This window comes from Sphaerodactylus townsendi, linkage group LG05 (genome assembly GCF_021028975.2).
Source record: "Sphaerodactylus townsendi isolate TG3544 linkage group LG05, MPM_Stown_v2.3, whole genome shotgun sequence".
Classification (NCBI taxonomy): Eukaryota; Metazoa; Chordata; class Lepidosauria; order Squamata; family Sphaerodactylidae; genus Sphaerodactylus; species Sphaerodactylus townsendi.
In genome coordinates this window covers 60397923-60415396 of record NC_059429.1, presented here as the reverse complement: position 1 = coordinate 60415396, position 17474 = coordinate 60397923, and positions in this window count along the sequence as shown.

The window sequence follows — 17474 nt, the reverse complement described above, 5'->3', positions numbered from 1 at the left end:
GACATTTTTATGTAGGTACCCCACTTTCTCATCAAAGGCAGTGATCACAAATAGCAGTGATCACATAGTGCCATTTTCTTTGGCTGCGAGCCATTTATAGAATTCTCTGTTTAGGGAAACTCATGTGGTACCTTTTTGTTTGTCTTTTTGGCACTGAGCAAAATCAGTGCCATTCACTTGGGTTTAGGGGGTGCATTTTTTATGTTTCTTTCTCTTCTCCAGTTATCTAATTTATAATCTAGAGAACAAGTGTGATGCAATAGTTAGAGTTTCAGGATATGGGAGACCCAAGTTCAAATCCTCACTTGGCCATGAAGCTGCCTGGTGATTTTGGTTACAATCTCTCAGCCTAACCTACTACATAGGGTTGTTGGGTATACAAAATTGGTGGAATCATGTAGAACCAGCTTGCTTACACCTGAGCTGGGCAGCAGAGATTGCAGGGAGCTCATGACTATATTAATCCTGTCAATTTGCTTGTCCATCCACTGCTTGCTTTGCTTGGGCATCAAACTGGCAGCAGGCATCAAGCAAGCCCAGTAGATCTTTTTTTCCTGATACAATTGTTGGCAACTTGAGACCCACAAAATCCAATCTGTTCTATCCATTCAGTGACTAAAATGCAAAATAATTTATGGCTTCATGAGATAAGAACTAAATATTTACTTGTTTTATCAATGCCTTAAATACACTTGATTTATTTTTTACAAGATTAAACGCCAATTGATTATTAAAAATATGTTTCTTGAAGTGTAATAACTAAAATTGTTATATCTCACAAACATTTATAACTATCAATTGGCATCTAATTATCCTGTAATAACATGTATTAATTGGAAATTAAATCTGGATTACAGCCACTTAATTTGAACTGACTGCAACAGAAGATACGCCGTTACACAGAAGAAACAAGCCTCTTCGAATTGCCACCTTTAATTGTGCATTGGGCTGAAATGGAAAATCACCCTGAGAAATTCCTAACATTAAAATCAACAGGAACTATTCAACAGCCCATCTGTATTGTTGTGCAGCTCCCATACATATGAATGGAGCTTGCCCAGGATAACAAGCAAACAGTGACTCAATACTACTTGATTTCAGTGAGTTTAGACTAGAGTAACTCAACACTGTTAAGTTATTGGGTTATTTGACTATGATTCATATATCTCAAAAATCATTGCTGTGTATTTAAATATTCTAGCAGGATACTATACTGTGAAAATCAGGGAACATTTCCATTTCAGGTGGACAAATTATCCATCATAGCTTGGAAGGGCTAGAATTTTAGACATTACAATTCTGATTCGCCAGTGTCAAATAGAGTCCATCTTTCTTCAGATTCCAGGTGTGAAAACAAGGGTAAAAAGTTTCTTCATACTGAACACAATGGCTTATCCTTGCCAATTCACCCAGAGATAAGAGTCAGGTCTTTAGCCTGCAGCAACAGAGACTGCATCAACTTCATACTCACTTGCAACAGAAGAAAAAAAACTGCTAAATCAAGAATCCCAAATGGATATCCTCCTTAAAAGGAGACACTATTAAAATCCATCTATTTCTCTGCAACTCTCTGCAAAGATCAGATAAGTTATCAGCCCAGAATAACAGTCCATTTTATTTGTTACATATGATTTGGAAAATCCAGAGTTCTATTTTAAGGGCTTTTGGAAGAAGACTGTCTCTCTAGGCAAGATTGTTCTCTCTGTGTTTCCCCAAGTAGGTCTCCTGAAAGAGCCCAGTGCACGGAGTGCCTATGTATGGAACAGGGTACTCTGTCAAGTGGACATTGCACATGCCGTGGATTGCTTCAAATCATATCAGGACTTAATATGCTTCAGGTTCACAACCTATTTGAAATACCTCTGTTCAGCTCGCATCAGATGAAACAATAAACCACAATAGACAGAGAAAGGTCTATGCAGTCCACCACAGACGAATAAATATGTATGAAAAGAGTTTAGTGAAACATAAGAGAGCAACACCTTGAACTTATCATGAAGGTGGGCAAAGTTGGGCAAAGTTATCTAGACTGGTTACATCATATCTCCTTCACTACAGGCAAAGCTATATAAAAATTTTAAGCTCTCCTGGATGCTAAGAGGCTGGGTCTTCCAGTTGTCCAAGAGCTCTGCTAATCTGATACACATAAACGTTTATATTAACTCCTCTTTTTTGTGGTGGGAAAGTGGATGACTTCACCTCACTGAAAGGAAGACACCTTCACAATAAGCCCAAGATGTCGTTCTACTGCAGTGGGGCTCAGTCATCCAGACTGGTTATATGTCATAGCTAACATCTGGGTGGGTCCTTTAACAAAGACAAATTTGTTCCATACCTTGTGCATTATGGAAGAAATTGTTGTAGGACCCTTCTTGCAAAGGTTGTCTCTACAGATCTGGTCAGTTCAGTAGTGCTTAATGAACATTGAGAAGGTAGACCAAGTTGCTGCCCAGCAGATTTCTTCTACTGGGCACCTGGTCATAAATGCTGCTAAAGTAGCTGATGTCCTGGTAAAATGGGCAGATATGCCTGCTGGATAGTTTAGTCCCTGAGACTCATAAGCTTTTTGTATGCACAGTTTATTACAATGTGTAACAGACAATTTGGAAGCTTTTTACCCCAGTTTATCGTACACTACAAAAACAGAATCTGATCTACATTATTCTTTTGTTCTTTCCAGATAAGTTTAGAGTTTTCCTGATGTCTAATTTATGCCAGGATTTCTCTGTTTATGCCAGGATTTCTCTGTTGTGGCCTTGGGCAGAAAGATGGTAAATTTATTAGTTGATCAATATGGAAGGAAGTTGCCACAGGCTTCTGGCTCAGAGCTAATTAGCAGGGCTAAGGGAGATTCTAGCAGCTTTGGGTCTACAGATGTAGGTCCGCATTGCTAACAGAGATTGAGAGTGGCCTTAAAAGAGAGGCACCACTCAGCAAGACTGCAGGCTAGGCATTACCCAGAGTCTATGCAGGAGCAGTCCCAGTCAAGTAGCTCTGGGGAATAAAAGGCCTTTGGAAGGAACTGGAGTTTAGGTTGCAAAGTGGATTCTACCTGATCTTGTCAGCACACCATTGCTGTCTCCAGATCTGACTCACAATGGACTGGCTTCTGACCTTGATTCCTGGATTCCCCTGGTTGCTGTGTGTATTTTTGGCCTGGTTGACTTCTCTTTGGACACTCCCATGGACTTCATAACCTTGGACTTTATTCTTTGTTGAACTGACAGCAGCCCAGCCCTGAGCCTCCTGAGTACTGTGTGTTGCTGTGGCAGCACACCAGCCCCAACCATCCAGCACAGTTTGGGTTCGTCTCAACCAGTCTGCCTTTGTATTGTCTACACCCTGGATATGTTGAGTCTTTATGCCCGGGAGATAACATTCTACCCATGGGGACAATTTCTTGGTCTTGTTGAATAGAAACAGAGATCTGGTTCCTTCTTGTCTGTTTACATGGGTTTTGACTGCGGCAAGGACATAGGTAAGGGGGGCTCTCAGGTTCAAAGCCCTCCCTTACATGTCCAAAGCTCCGCCCCCTGTTTGTGGTTTTTTTTGTATTTTAAGTGTTCTTTTGTTTTTTAGCCTGCAGGAGGTGCAATGTTTAGGCTAGCAGCACCAAAGTTTTGGGGATTTGTTTGGAGACTCTCCTGATGATACTACCCAGGTTTGGTGAGGTTTGGTTCAGGGGGTCCAAAGTTATGGAATCCAAAAGGGGGTGCCCCACCCCCATTGTTTCCAATGGGAGCTAATAGGAGATGGGGGCTACACCTTTGAGAGTCCATAACTTTGGACCCCCTGAAAGAAACTTCACCAAACCTGGGTGGCATTATCAGGATAATCTCCTAAAGATGTCCTGAAAGTTTGGTGCTGCTAGCTTAACAATTGCAACCCTGACAGCAGGAACCCCCCAAATTTCCCTAGATTCTCCTTTTAAATCCATTCCCTTTGGCATCGATTTAAAGGGAGAATCTGAGCCCCCCAGTTTAAACATTGAAAGTGATGCTGTTTCAGGGTGGGGGATAATCCACCCCAAAACAGCATCACTTTCAATGTTGTTTTAACTGGGGGCCCCAGATTCTCCCTTTGAGGTGGATTTAAAAGGAGAATCTGGGCTCCCTAGTCTAAACACCATTGAGATGCTGTTTGGGGGTGGATTCCAGCATCACAACAGCCGCCCATTGTGGGGGTGGCAAAACTCAGATTTTTCACCAGGCTCCATTTTCCCTAGCTACGCCTCTGGGGGGAGGCAGAAGGAGGGGAGAGCAGAAGGAACTGCTGGCTGCCAGCTGGGAGCCCAGCTGGTGGAGGGGGCGGGCAGGGGAGTCTGCCATCCCTAGCCTCGGAGAGCTGCTTTTATAAGCACTGAGGTGGGAGCGGGGCTTGGGAAGGTGTAGCCCCACCCCTGGGGTGGGTGGGGTGGGGACCGCCCCCAAACTCCCCCCATAAAAAATCTATACCTACATCACTGGACTGTGGTATTGTCCATCTTGATTAGTACTGAGTGGTCTTGAATCCAGTTTCCAAAGGCTAGAAGTCCTTTCCTGATTTCTCTTAATTCCAGCCAATTTATGCTGTGCTGTTAGTCTTGTCTGGACCATTGTCCATGCATTGAGTGCAAGAGGTACTTTCTTTATTTGCATCTGTAGTCATCAATGATGGTTGTCTGTGGATAAAGCATATTTTCTTGGTTCAGGTTTGTTATCTGAATCCACCACCAAAGCACTTTCTTCAGTTGCAAGGTGAGGTGTATTTTTCTGTGTTTCTTCTGAGCTATCTGCTTGTAATAAGGTAGAATGGTCCACTGAAGTGTTCCCAAATGGAAGCGACCCCAGGGGATTGTATCTATGGTGAAGTTCAGTAGGTCCAAAACTTGATACAGTTCAATGATGTCTGCCATTTGTTTTTGTCACAGTTGAGTTACTGTCTTTATTATTTTTGTTTCCTTCTCCCCAGGAAGGAAGACTTTGCATTGGATCAGGTCTATGGTAGTCCCCAGATGGATTAACATCTTTGAAGACTCTTCTGGTGAATTAAGAGGAACCCATGGTAGGAAAAGACTTGAATGGTAGCATGTGTCCTTTATAAGATGTTGCCTTGATGGTGATTGGATCAATATGTCATCCAGTTAAGGAAACAGGTACATGCCTTGTTGGTGAAGGACTGCTACCAACGGGATCGGGACCTTCATAAAAACTCTGAGTGAAGATGAAAGGCCAAATGGAAACATTTTGTACTGGTAATAGTCCCAATTAAAACAGAGGAATTTCCTTGAGATCTTGTGTATTGGGATGTGAAGATAAGCTCCTTTTAGGTCCAAAGAGACAATCCAATCATGTTTTTGAATTGTTTGGAGGATGGGTCTCATTGATTCTGTTCAGGATTTTTTTTATCCATCTGTTGAACTTTTTCAGGTTTAGTATCACTTCCCATCCCCCTGACTCTTTAGGGAGTACACACCTCTGAACTGCTGGTCCTCTGGGACATGTTCTACTGGTCCAGTTTTTATGAGGTGATCCACCTCTTCCCACAGAATCTTTGCCTGCTGTTCTAATTTTGGAATGGGTGAGTTTTGAAACAGATAAGCAGAATTCTATTTTGTCACCTGATTGAACTATTTGTAATCCCCACTAGCCTGAGATGAAGAGTAACCAACTCTGAGTGAAGTTCAGGATTCTTTCACTTATAAGACAGCCAGATGGATGATTCCTTTGTGGAGGGGTTTCTATTCCCTTTTGTTTGATAGTATTGCTTGCCTGATGTTTTGGCTCTGTAGATTTTCATCCTGTTTGATCTAAAGTCCTTGTGGTTTCTGCGTCTTTGTGCCTGGTACAAAAGAAAGGAACTAAAGGTTTTTATTTGTATTATTTTTCTTTAGGTGTGAATGTTGAGGAGGATGACATTGCTTTCTTTTTGTCCTTTGTTTCAATCAGGACCTTCTCAAGATTGCCATCACCAAACATTAGTGTGGCTGTGAACTTTTCCAAGGAAAGTTTTGAGGGCCCTGCTCTGACCAAATCTGATTGGCCTCTCATTGGTCCCACTGCTAAAACTGAGACGCTATATCGGGGCAACTTCCCCTTTGTCTTCCTCTGTGATTGTCCTGAAAGAGAGGCTTTTTGTGGTTGCTCACAATCCATTGATTATGTTTTGGCATAGTTGTGGAATGAGCCTAAATGCACCTGACTACAGCAGCAGGGCTATCCAAATAGGAAGGACCAGCCCCCAGGGTTCAGGAGAGCTTTAAAAAATCCTTGCCTGTTGCGAAGTGGTCATAACGGGATGACTAAGCCCCACTGCAGTAGAACCCAGTCCTTCCCTTTCTTACTTGATTGGGCACTGTTAAGCCAGGACCATGTGAAAATGGAAGACCCAGGTCAGTCCTTTATATCAGAGTCCATTCTTTACCCACCCACTTGGCCAAGGTTGTCCATGAAGAGAAGATTTGATATTCCTGTTACCTCCACTAGCCTGTTTCCTGTATATATTTCCAGGTGTACATGCCATGGCACAAAAGGCATCTGTAGTTATTCCTCTGCATGCAGCTTCTCTACCCTTGATAGATTAAACCAAGATACAGAATTATTTTTCCTATATCTCAAATAGCTTCTTGCAACTGCTGGAAGAGGCTGAAGCTGGGAGCTGGGGGTGAGTTTGTGGCTGAATTGAGAAATAGTTTGAACATGACAAAAGGCTAATGGACAGAAGTATGTTTCAGTACATGTAACCATATCCAAGGTAAAACTCAAAAGCAGGCAGCCATATCTGGCTATTTTGGGTTTTCTGGGCTGTGTGGCCATGGTCTGGTAGCAAAACATTAGGAGCAAAAGCTACCAGACCATAGCCACACAGCCTGGAAAACCCACAACATCCCGTTGATTCTGGCCAGGAAAGCCTTCAACTATACAAAACCCATATCATTAGCTAATTTGGCCCTGTGGATATGTTATACCAATCATCTAGATTGTGATGTGCAAGCAGATTTGGGGTGGGGGGTGGGGGGAGGAATCAGGAAACAAAAAAATGGATCATGCTATTGCAGTGCCATTATTTCCTTCCTATCCAAAGTTGTGAATTGTGTGTGATGTCAAATTAAATTCCCCATGCCTCGTGAGATACAAAGGCAAACTTTAATTCTTTCTGCATTGCACTTGTCCCTCTGCACAGAGCTTTAGTAAATCATGCCCTGGCTAGACTGTATCCCAGTATAACCACAACCAGCCTGAGTGCCTGCCCTTCACCATTTTTACATCATGATTCATATACTCTCCCTGCACTTTTGGACTGCTTGCAATTGCTCGTGACAAATGGCTGTTCAGTGGACTCTCTGCTTTACCTTTTCAAACTGTTGCCATGGTTCAGAGATAAGTCAGCTAGTGTACACTCTACTGTCTTGTGGGAAGTAAATCCCCACAGTATACAAAGAAATAGATCCAACCCCACTTTGTTGCTGAATTTGTGAAGCCCATTTAGAGATAAGTGCAGACATTTTGGAGCTTGAGGCAGGCAACACAAACAACATCCACAGTATGGTGAAAGTATCATAATAAACTAATTAGGTGGTAATTTGTTTCCTATTAATGATACCCCAAAATCTGCCACCTAATGACAGGCTGACTTCAAGCTCACTTTCTTGTAGAAGCTGCATCAAGGGCTAGTCTTGAGAGATATAATTAATGGGACACAATCCTGCAATCCATTTTAATTGCATTTGTGTAGAAGAAGTTTCTGTTGGAATGCATCCAGTATCACTATATAGCAGTTGTTTTGAAGAAAACTAATATTTCCCAATGAAATATTACAGGGAAACTAATAAACGAAATCAACAATAGTACAATAGAATAAGATAGCTAAGAAAATTGTGGGATTTCTTCTGGACACTTTAAGAAATAAAATAAGAATATGTTAGAGCTGGTTTAAACTAAAAGAATTGCAGTGCATTGGAAAAAGCAAAACTCCTGACCATCTAAAAATTCTGTGATTTTGCTGGCATGACAATTAGCTCTGCAAATGGTTTGTGCTACAATCTATACTGCTTACATATTTTGCAGATTGTTTAGGGTGCCAGGCCATCCTTCTCCTACTTAATAATTTCTTTAAAAGAAAGTAATTAAAATCAGAAATGTGATAAGGTTCTTATATCCTATATACTAAGAGCAGGCCAATTTTAATCATACCTGGCAAATTTCAAGGAAGTGTTGCTGATGTGGTCAAATTAGGCTCTGCTCAAATGGACACCATTTCATACACATTACTCAGGACATGCAATGGTATTCAAGAAGAGTATAGTCTAAATGGCAAGCACATACACATTTTTCAGTTGTTATAAACCATTGTAAGTGTGGGCCTAGCAGCTATATGTAACAGGAATGTGTGCCACCCACGTTTTTCCCAATTTGTGCAGCCAATATTCATGAGAAAAGAAGAATACACATATTTACCATGCACATACGTATGTGTGAAAGTGAATCCTGAAAAATACAGTGGTCAGTTCTCATATATCGAAGCTGCATACACTTGATAAATAAACTTACTGCCCTATTCATATAATATTGCAACTATGCATGTTGGAGGATTATGGGTAGCACATGCTCCCATTCTGCATGTTCAGTGGGGCTCTATATGCATGATTGTATCGTTTGAAAAGACTCTAAGTTTAACATTTGAATGAAGCCTTCATCAAAGAAACTGAGTTTTCACCAATGTACTTGCCAAAAGAAGAGTTGTTCAAACAAGAACAGTTCAGAGAACTGGAAGGCCATTTTTTATATGTGGGATTTAAAGTGTGTATGTGGTTCATTTCTCATGTCAATAATGAGTATATAAAATCCACTTTGAGAAGAACATGCATATAGTTCTAAAATCTGGCTTTTCAGCTTTGTATCTGCAGTAAAAACGTCCCCAGTTGAACACAAAACCCATGACAGAGGCTCAAAAGCTCTTTTGGTCTGGTGTAAAAATGCTTCACTGACTAGATGTAAAATAAGCATTTAATTAGCTGCATCCAATGATTTCCATGCTGTGATCCAAAATAATTTCAAAAATGAAGCATGTATTTTCAGCTATTCTGTCTCACCCTTTAGGAGGAAAGCCCATTTACACTTTTCAAATAAAGCCTGTTTGCATTTGTTGCAATAATTTTGATTTAAAAATAGCAGTTGACGCATTGTAACCTTCTATCATTTGTCTCATGTGATTGTGAGGAACTTTTTAAATACCAGTGGATGTTTGCATTGAAAAGCTGAGGGGAAGCTGGTAAAATACATTTTATAATTTTTCATAACGCTGCAGAAAATTTAGCCACATAATGAAGAAAAAAACCAACTCAATACAATAATGTATTTCTTAATTTTTTTGAAGTTGAATTAGTTTCCTCTTTTTTCAAACACCTTTGGCTGAAGTTCTCAAATCATTTGAATGAGCAGTGAATGGTCTGGAGATTATAGGCTCTATCTGTAAACTTGTAGAGAACCGTATCCATATGCGTCATTGTTTACTGAGTAACAGCACAGGCTTCAGGAATGGCCAAAACATTCTAAACTCAGTCAGGCTGAAAAAGTGTTGTTCTGGCTTCCTCCAACAGTGTGTCTATGGAAGCATAGAAATGAACCTGTTTCCATTTTCAGATAAGGTGCCAGATCCTACTCATGCAGCATATCCTATTGATTTCAATGGGATAAAAGTCTTAATAAGTACACTAAGAACTGCAGGTAGCACCTCCACTTGATTCCCCATGAACTGATGTTATTTCAAAGCACTAAGTTGAAAGTGCCTTTGCAGTGGTAGGAGAAACCTAGCACAGAAAGAAGCATTGATGTTCCTTGGCCACAGTGTTCCCTCATGTTCATGTGTCATCCTTTGGCTTGCCTTTATTTATGGCCATCTGTTTGGAAGTCATGGTTCCTGCAGGCTAGTTAGCTCTTTGGCCAGAGTATGCAGCGTTTACATGGGCATTCTCCGTAACATTGCAAATGACATCTGCTCGGCAAACAGTGGTTCTCTATGTGACTGAAGGTAACTCTTGACCAATTATGGGATCCTCTGTATATCAGAAAAAGGAGCAAGGGTAACAAAGCAGAAATAGGTAGATATTTCTGACCGCTAGTGTATCCCAAACCTCAGTGGTACTTCAAAGCTTTACCCACATTAACAGCACAAGTACAGGTATGTTTGACAAAGGCATATCTGCCAGAGGGACATGGGGGTCAATTGACACCAAGCACCACCCATTAGATCACGTGGGGGCACAAAATCACCCCCTCCCACAACAGGCTCCCAGCCTGGTTGCTCCTTTAGCCAGTGGAGGAGGGTGGTGACGGTCCCAGGCAGCCTGGTGGGGCTGGGGCCGGTAGGGCCAGGCCAAAGGGCCCATGGCAGGCCAGTGGCAGGCTCCTGGCTTCGCTGCCTAGGACCGCCACTGCCCTCCTCTGCTGGCTAAATGAACAGCCCTGCTGGGAGCCCACCGGGTGCCCCTCAGCCCAGCCCTCCCAGGCTACCCAGGACCACCACTGCCTTCCTCCACTGGCTGAAGGAGCAGCTGGGCTGGGAGTCTGCTGTGGGCCTGCCGGGCACCACTCAGCCTGGCCCCACCATGCCCGGCTTCCAGGCTGCCTGGAGCAACTGCCACCCTCCTCCACTGGCTGAGGTAAGTAGGGCACAGGGGGAGCTGGGGGCAGGGGGACACTTGAGGAGGTATTGCCCTGGGTGCCATTTTCTCCCAGTACGCCTCTGATGTTTGATAGTGCTCCAGAATTCTATCCAGTAGCACATATTGTAAATACTTTTAAATGTGGATGATGGTGTTTGGAGGGCTGAAATCTTAATTTGCTGACAGAAATTCCTTCCATTAGTGGAAATTACAGGTAGATCCAAGCCTTCTTTGTCTGTACACCTGAACAAAGTTAGTCCATGTTATCATAAATGTGTTATCAATATTCCATGCTAGTTTTAGGTAGTAAATGCAAATAAATGAAAATGCTTTTCTTGAAAATGTCTTCTGCATTGATCACCATTCAGGGTTCTTGATTCCAAATGCAGATAGCAACACTTGCTGCATTACTAATCCTCTTGTAAAAGTATGATGTACTTTAAACACTTGCAATCAGTTCTGCACTTTGGAGTGTACTTGGCATGTCTAGAAGTCTTTGGGATGAGCTGCAAGGCCATTTTGTTAGCTAGGGCTTTTAATTAATTAATTAAAACATCGATTTCCTGTCTTTCTTCATTGTTCTAGTTAAAAACATTTTTCATTTAAGACCAAAAATAAAATAACAAATCTCAAATTCTCCCTCTCCCTCCTTCAAAGATTCCTGATGTGCAAACCCCCTCCAAACCCCTGGCAAACAAGCAGGCCCTGCAGAACCTCTTGAAGAACCCCAAGGAAGAGACCTCTTCTCCTCTCCAGAGAGCCCATCCCACAGAGGCACAAAGTAAAAGGGCCAAGCTATGGTCAATGCTAGATTGGCCACCTAAAATAGTGGGATAGGCAACTTATAGCTGCCTGATGACCACAGTTGGCATATAGGAACATATGGACGGAGATGGTCCTTCAAATATGTGGGTCCTAGGTCATGAAGGGCTTTAAAGGTTATAACCAGCGCCTTGAATTTAACTTGGAAGTAGACTTGCCACCAATGTAACTATTTCAAAATGGGAAACATGCCTAGCACCTGACAATAGTCAGGCAGCCACATCTGGACCAGTTGTGGTTTCCAGGTTATATTCAAGGGCAGCCCCAAATAGAGCACATTGTAGTAATCCAACTGTGAAGTTTCAGAAAAAAGGATCAATGTGGCCAGATTGGTTGGGTCTAGGTAATGAGAGAGCTAGAGATTCAGATGGATCCTGGCCACCATACCAAACTTCTTTTCAAAGAGCAAGGTAGGGTCCATGAGCACTCCAAGCTCTTAACCTGCTCTGAAAAAGCTGGCATCTCTCCACAAAGCACCAGTGGATCAAGAATATCAGTCTTACTAAAATAAGAATATCAGTCTTACTGATCAGCATTACCTCTTCCTTGTCTGGATTCAGCTTCACCTTGTTCTGCCTTAGCCACCTAATTATAACCTCAAAGCTCCAGTTCAGAACAGATATGTATATTAAAGAGCATGGGTGACAGAACACAACCCTGGGAAACTCCAAAAGATAAATTCTACCCAGTTGATGCCATACGCATTTTAAGGGGGTGGGGGGGGGGGTGGGAGAGTTTGCATTTTGTGAGTCTTTAACAGGGATGCACTGGCCATGGGGACATGGAGTAACTGTGGACTGTTTGCAGAAAAGCTGGCATTAAAAATTCACACAGGTGAGCAACATAGACAATTTACACGGGTGGCCAGGTTTTCCCTTCTAAGAGGAGAGAAACACTGCGCTATCAGTGAGCCAAAATCCAATCTGTCAGCCTCTTCTTAGGTTGCAAATATTACCCGGCTGGGAATCAATCCAATGTGAAAAGGAGGACTCAAATATATATCACTCAACAACACAAACGAAAAACAAACCCTGGCAGCTGCAGCCTATGCAGGGCCTTGTTTATGCCAATCATGGCCACAGATCCAGCTCTGATCGGAAGCACAACAAATTGTCTCTTCTACTGATTCATAAGGGTTGAGGATAGATGGAGGCCAAAGTGACAAAGACCATTGCTTGCATTTGAATTTCAAAACAGAACAACAGAGTGAATTCTGCTTTGGCTCGTGGGGCAGGTTTAAACAGTATTTGCAAATTTCAGTTTTGTTTGCCAAAACTGTAGGGCAGTATTTTTTTAATGGTAAGCAAGAATGCTGTCTGTGCTTCAGGAACATAAATTCAGCTTAGAAACGACCCAAAGTCCCTCCTTGCACCTCCATTCTCCTTCATTCATATTTTTAAATCTCTGGCAAGAATTAAATTAGCAATAGGTGGAACAGAAGACATGCTGAAGTTATATGTCACAAAAAAGAGTCACCATCTCTGTATTGCATGCACAGTAATGTGACTGATTTTCCACTCGGCGTAGACTTTTTAAAAAACCCTGTTTTTATTTCCCCTTGATTTTTACAGTTCAATAAATATTTTCCCAAGCTCCACTTGTCAAACAAAAGAGTTTAGCCTCCGTGTTACTCCTCTGACAAATACCCTTATGGTGTTGCCCATGTGAGCCATTGATAAACAAATTAAAATTCTGTCCCAGCACAGAGCTCAGCTGGCCCATTTCATCTTGCAGTATGGGTTTGTAAAGGTCTGGGTGTCTGTCATCCTCCCCTAACCTTGTCTTTGTCAAAGGGATACAAAAGCCTGCACGCTTGGGGCCTTACGATACTGATTAGTGTGAGTGACAAAGTGGAGCAGCAACTCCACTCAGCCCTTCATAATAAATCTATCAAAGAGTAATAGAATTCCATCAATCCTGCATCATCCCCGAGGGTCGCTATGCTGGGATGGGAAGTGTGTTCCGTTGGGATTGTACAACTGTTATTATTCAATTACACTCTTTTCTTCCTAGTTAAAGACCATGATATCATTATCACTTAATGAATACATATAATTGGATCTGGACTCTATGTTTGGCTGATGAATACCGTTCACTATTCATTCACTCTCAGCTCATCTTCTGACCATTTTTTATAGACTTTTGGCTGAAAACCATGATGACAAAGGGAATGTGAAATTAGCTGAGGTTTCATTCAATGCACAGTTAGACACAAAGGCAAAAGACAATCTAAATGAAGCTGAGGTCACATGAAGAAGTTTTGTCTAACTTAATTGCCACTCATTTATATAAAAGAGAAAGACACACAAGCACATGTAGGTCCTGGGGATTTTTTCCCCCTCCTTCAGAGGAATACCTTAAGTTTGCAAACCAGCTGACCAGGGATATTTTTTTAAAAAATCCCAATGAACTGTCCCTGAAAGAAAGCAATTTTTCAAAACATGATTAGGACTATTACAAGACAAATTCCATATTTCCAAAATTAGGTTAAACTCCCCCACTAAATGCAATTCAGTTCTCAAACATGACTTGCTAACCCAAACAACATTTTATGATGATATAACATTTAAAATTGGACAGAGCAGACAAGCTTTCAGTAGAGTGTATTTATTACACCTTATCGTCAGACCATCATTAAGTTTCATCAAACAGTGTGCCCCCAAAGGATACTCGCACTCCTCTTCATATTGTTGGGAGTAAATGTAGCATACCTCCTTTGGATCACTGGTGAGCATGCCACCTCATTAATCCTAGTTAGTAGATGCTGCTGGGCATGTGGAGCAGCCAAATCCAGATGCTACCCACAGAGGCTCTCTAGGCAGTTAGGGAATCACAGAGTATCACCTCAAGCCTTCCATACATCACTTCAAATTAAATTTACATTAAGGGCTACTCCATCAGAGCTGAAAGAACCTGACATCTTTGGAAAATGCAGATGATAATCCATTAAATCCTATTATATACATGTCTTCTAATTTTACTTAAGCGCGCGCATACCGAAGTGTGAGTTTTTGTTAAAAATTAAAGACCTTCTTACTAGAACAAAAGACTTTATGAACTGTTGACTTTGAGGAGGTTTATTATAGGATCAGGCTATTCTGTCAAGACAAGTAGACTTTTTTTTTTCAATTCATTCATTCCTTGCTGTAAAATTTCTGGTTAATCATTTGTTCCAGGGATCTCTTTTCAAACCTGTAATGTGTCTTAGCTCCAGCCAATTCAAATTCTTTGTTCTCAAATGTAAGAATGCAGCCTCTTCAAGTTAATCAAACATTATGAATGAAACAGTGGGACACATATTGTCTCGTTTCGCAATTAAGAAAATATTTACTGGCATCCTCCAAACTGGCAAGCTTAAAAAGATGCTATAAAATCATTACAGTGAAAAAGCGCAGAATTTAATTACCTCATTAACACATATGTTAATCCCTTTTTATTTTCATAGTCCTTAGTCACAGTTACTTTTACTTTGATGAGTCTTTCACTTCACAGCTGTAATCTTATGATTTTTGATTTGTGACTCTTACATTTTTTCCATTTAACTACTGCATTTTATGTCCATGCTTTCTGTCTGATTTACTTTAAACTAAAATGGGAAAGTACACAGAATTTAAACAAAGGCTGATTATTCATTCAGGTATTAAGTCATAATTATCATAATTAACACAAAACTTCTGCTCATATACTACACAGAGGCATATGCATACATCATTAATTTGGAACACATTTTATCAGCACTTCTAGCAACACACTCTTATACAGAATTGCTCCAACCTGAGCCCACCAAATGGAGCAACTCTATATAGAATTGCACTGTAAGTTTTAATCAATGTCTAGATTTGCTGTAATAGTTTAAGTCATTGATCTGAATTGTTTAACTTATCTTGTCTGCCTTGCAGATACAACATATTACACAGTCCCCTGGTATATTTCTGCACATTTTATATACTTAGGAACCATAAAATAAGTAAGGCTACATTTAGAATAAGGCCCAGTGCAGGATCTGGTAGGGGCCAACTAATAGTCAATAATTTGCCATGATTCAACCACTGATAGTGGTGAGGGAAGGTGTGGCTGTGGGTCAGTGGTGGTTGAGTGTCTGCTTTGCATATCAAAGGCCCAATATTCAGTCCTTGTCATCTTCAGTTAAAAATATCAGGTCGTAAAACAGTTCTGCCTGAGACCCTGGAAAGCAATACTGACCTCAATAGACCATGATCTGGCTCAGTGTAAGGTGACTTCATATTTTCATGAGGAGAAAAACTGCTACCCAACCTTGTCTTTGTGCAACTTCTGCTCACCTAACAAGCAGTGATTTTACTAGATGACTTCACTGCTACAGATATGCTTCACCATTAGCCAGAAGGAGACAGACTGTGGGCAAGAAGGATGTGATGGTAGAACAGCAGGTTAGCAAAATCACTGTTGAAAGCTGCTTTTCCTTCTTCTCTGGACAGTGAGGAAAACCTCTCTTTGGGTAATGGTGAAGAAGAGTTACTGCAATTCCCCCTCCCCCATCAACTTTTTAATGGGGCCCACTAAGGATGTCTTGTCTAAAGGGCCCCTCTTGAACCTTGGATCTGATGCTAATTAGATTTTCTTCATATGAGACTTTACCTAGATAAGCTAATAAACAACCACCCTTCCATGGCTTCCTGACATTTATTTCGAGGAAGTTTTACAAAGTTTTAAAAAAACTGACACTGGAGAAGCATTTCAGTACTGCAATAATCCATAAAAGAGAAACACAATACACCATGATTTTAAAAAAATTGTTTACTATGCCAAAGATAAAACAAGTAACAAAAGGGAATCTACAAGAATTACAAAATGTGGCCAAATATGTTAAATATTAATGTTTACAGCAGTAAGACAAAATGTTTATAGTAGTAGGTACAGGAATCTGGATGTAATCCCGTTTCAAAAATCTCCATCAACTGACACGTAATTCTTGATATACTGAAGAGTATCCTAAGAAGGGAGCTCTACCAGTCTTAACTATTTATGGAGATTTGGTTACAGGGAGGAGCACAAATTTAACTCATTTTTTCCTACAGTCCATAAAAGTGTCACTAAGGATATTTGTAAAACTTCTAAAAGAAAAATTAAAAAAACAAAAGTCTGGACAAACATATGGAAGAAAAGCTGAACCATTCCACAAGTGATGTCACCTTGCAGTCTGTGATACCCTCATAGCCATGTCCTGTGCACCAACCACAACAGCAAAGAGGCAAGAATTACATCTGCTTTATGATAAAATATTTCAGATTGAGAACGGGAAAATGTGACACCAGCAGAAATGGTGACCTTGAAGGCAGATTGCAACAAATAAGTAACTGTGTATATGCTGCTGTATTCACAAAATGGATGGAAAGGTGCCTGATATTAGAACACAAACTTGTTTTTATGACGTTCAAATCTCAATCAGTTAATCAGCAAGACAGCATATTAAACCCTTACAAGCTTTTATTCACATTCAGCTAGAAGAGCACTGATGTCCCTGCATAAGCAAGGGTATCCCAGTGGGGATATGTGTACAAAGCCATCTTCAACATTAAAACAAAAGACAGTCCTTATTTACACGTGTGGTGGTAGATGCATATGATCATGAGCCATTAGGTGGCAGTGTGCATGGAAGTCTGATTGTTTGATCACTCTTATTATGGAATGCTGTGTCTTTTGATTTGACACTATAAAGAAACTTTTATATTTCAAACCACCATAACTATCATCAGTCCAGAGGTCATGTAGAAGTAGGCTACAAGCAGTGTCATAATGATGCATTTGTAAGCCTGGGGCAGGCATAAAAGGCATGTGAATGTCTAACAAAGCATTCTAGCATCAGGAGGTAACCCATGATAAATTTAATCCATTTTGTAATGGTTATATGTGAAAGACCTCCTGAAGATCAGTTGTAAGCTGCAAGACACAAAACGTCTCCTGTATTCTACATTGCACTCAATAGCACTGTTCTACTAAGAAGAAGAGTTGGTTTTTATATTCCACACTA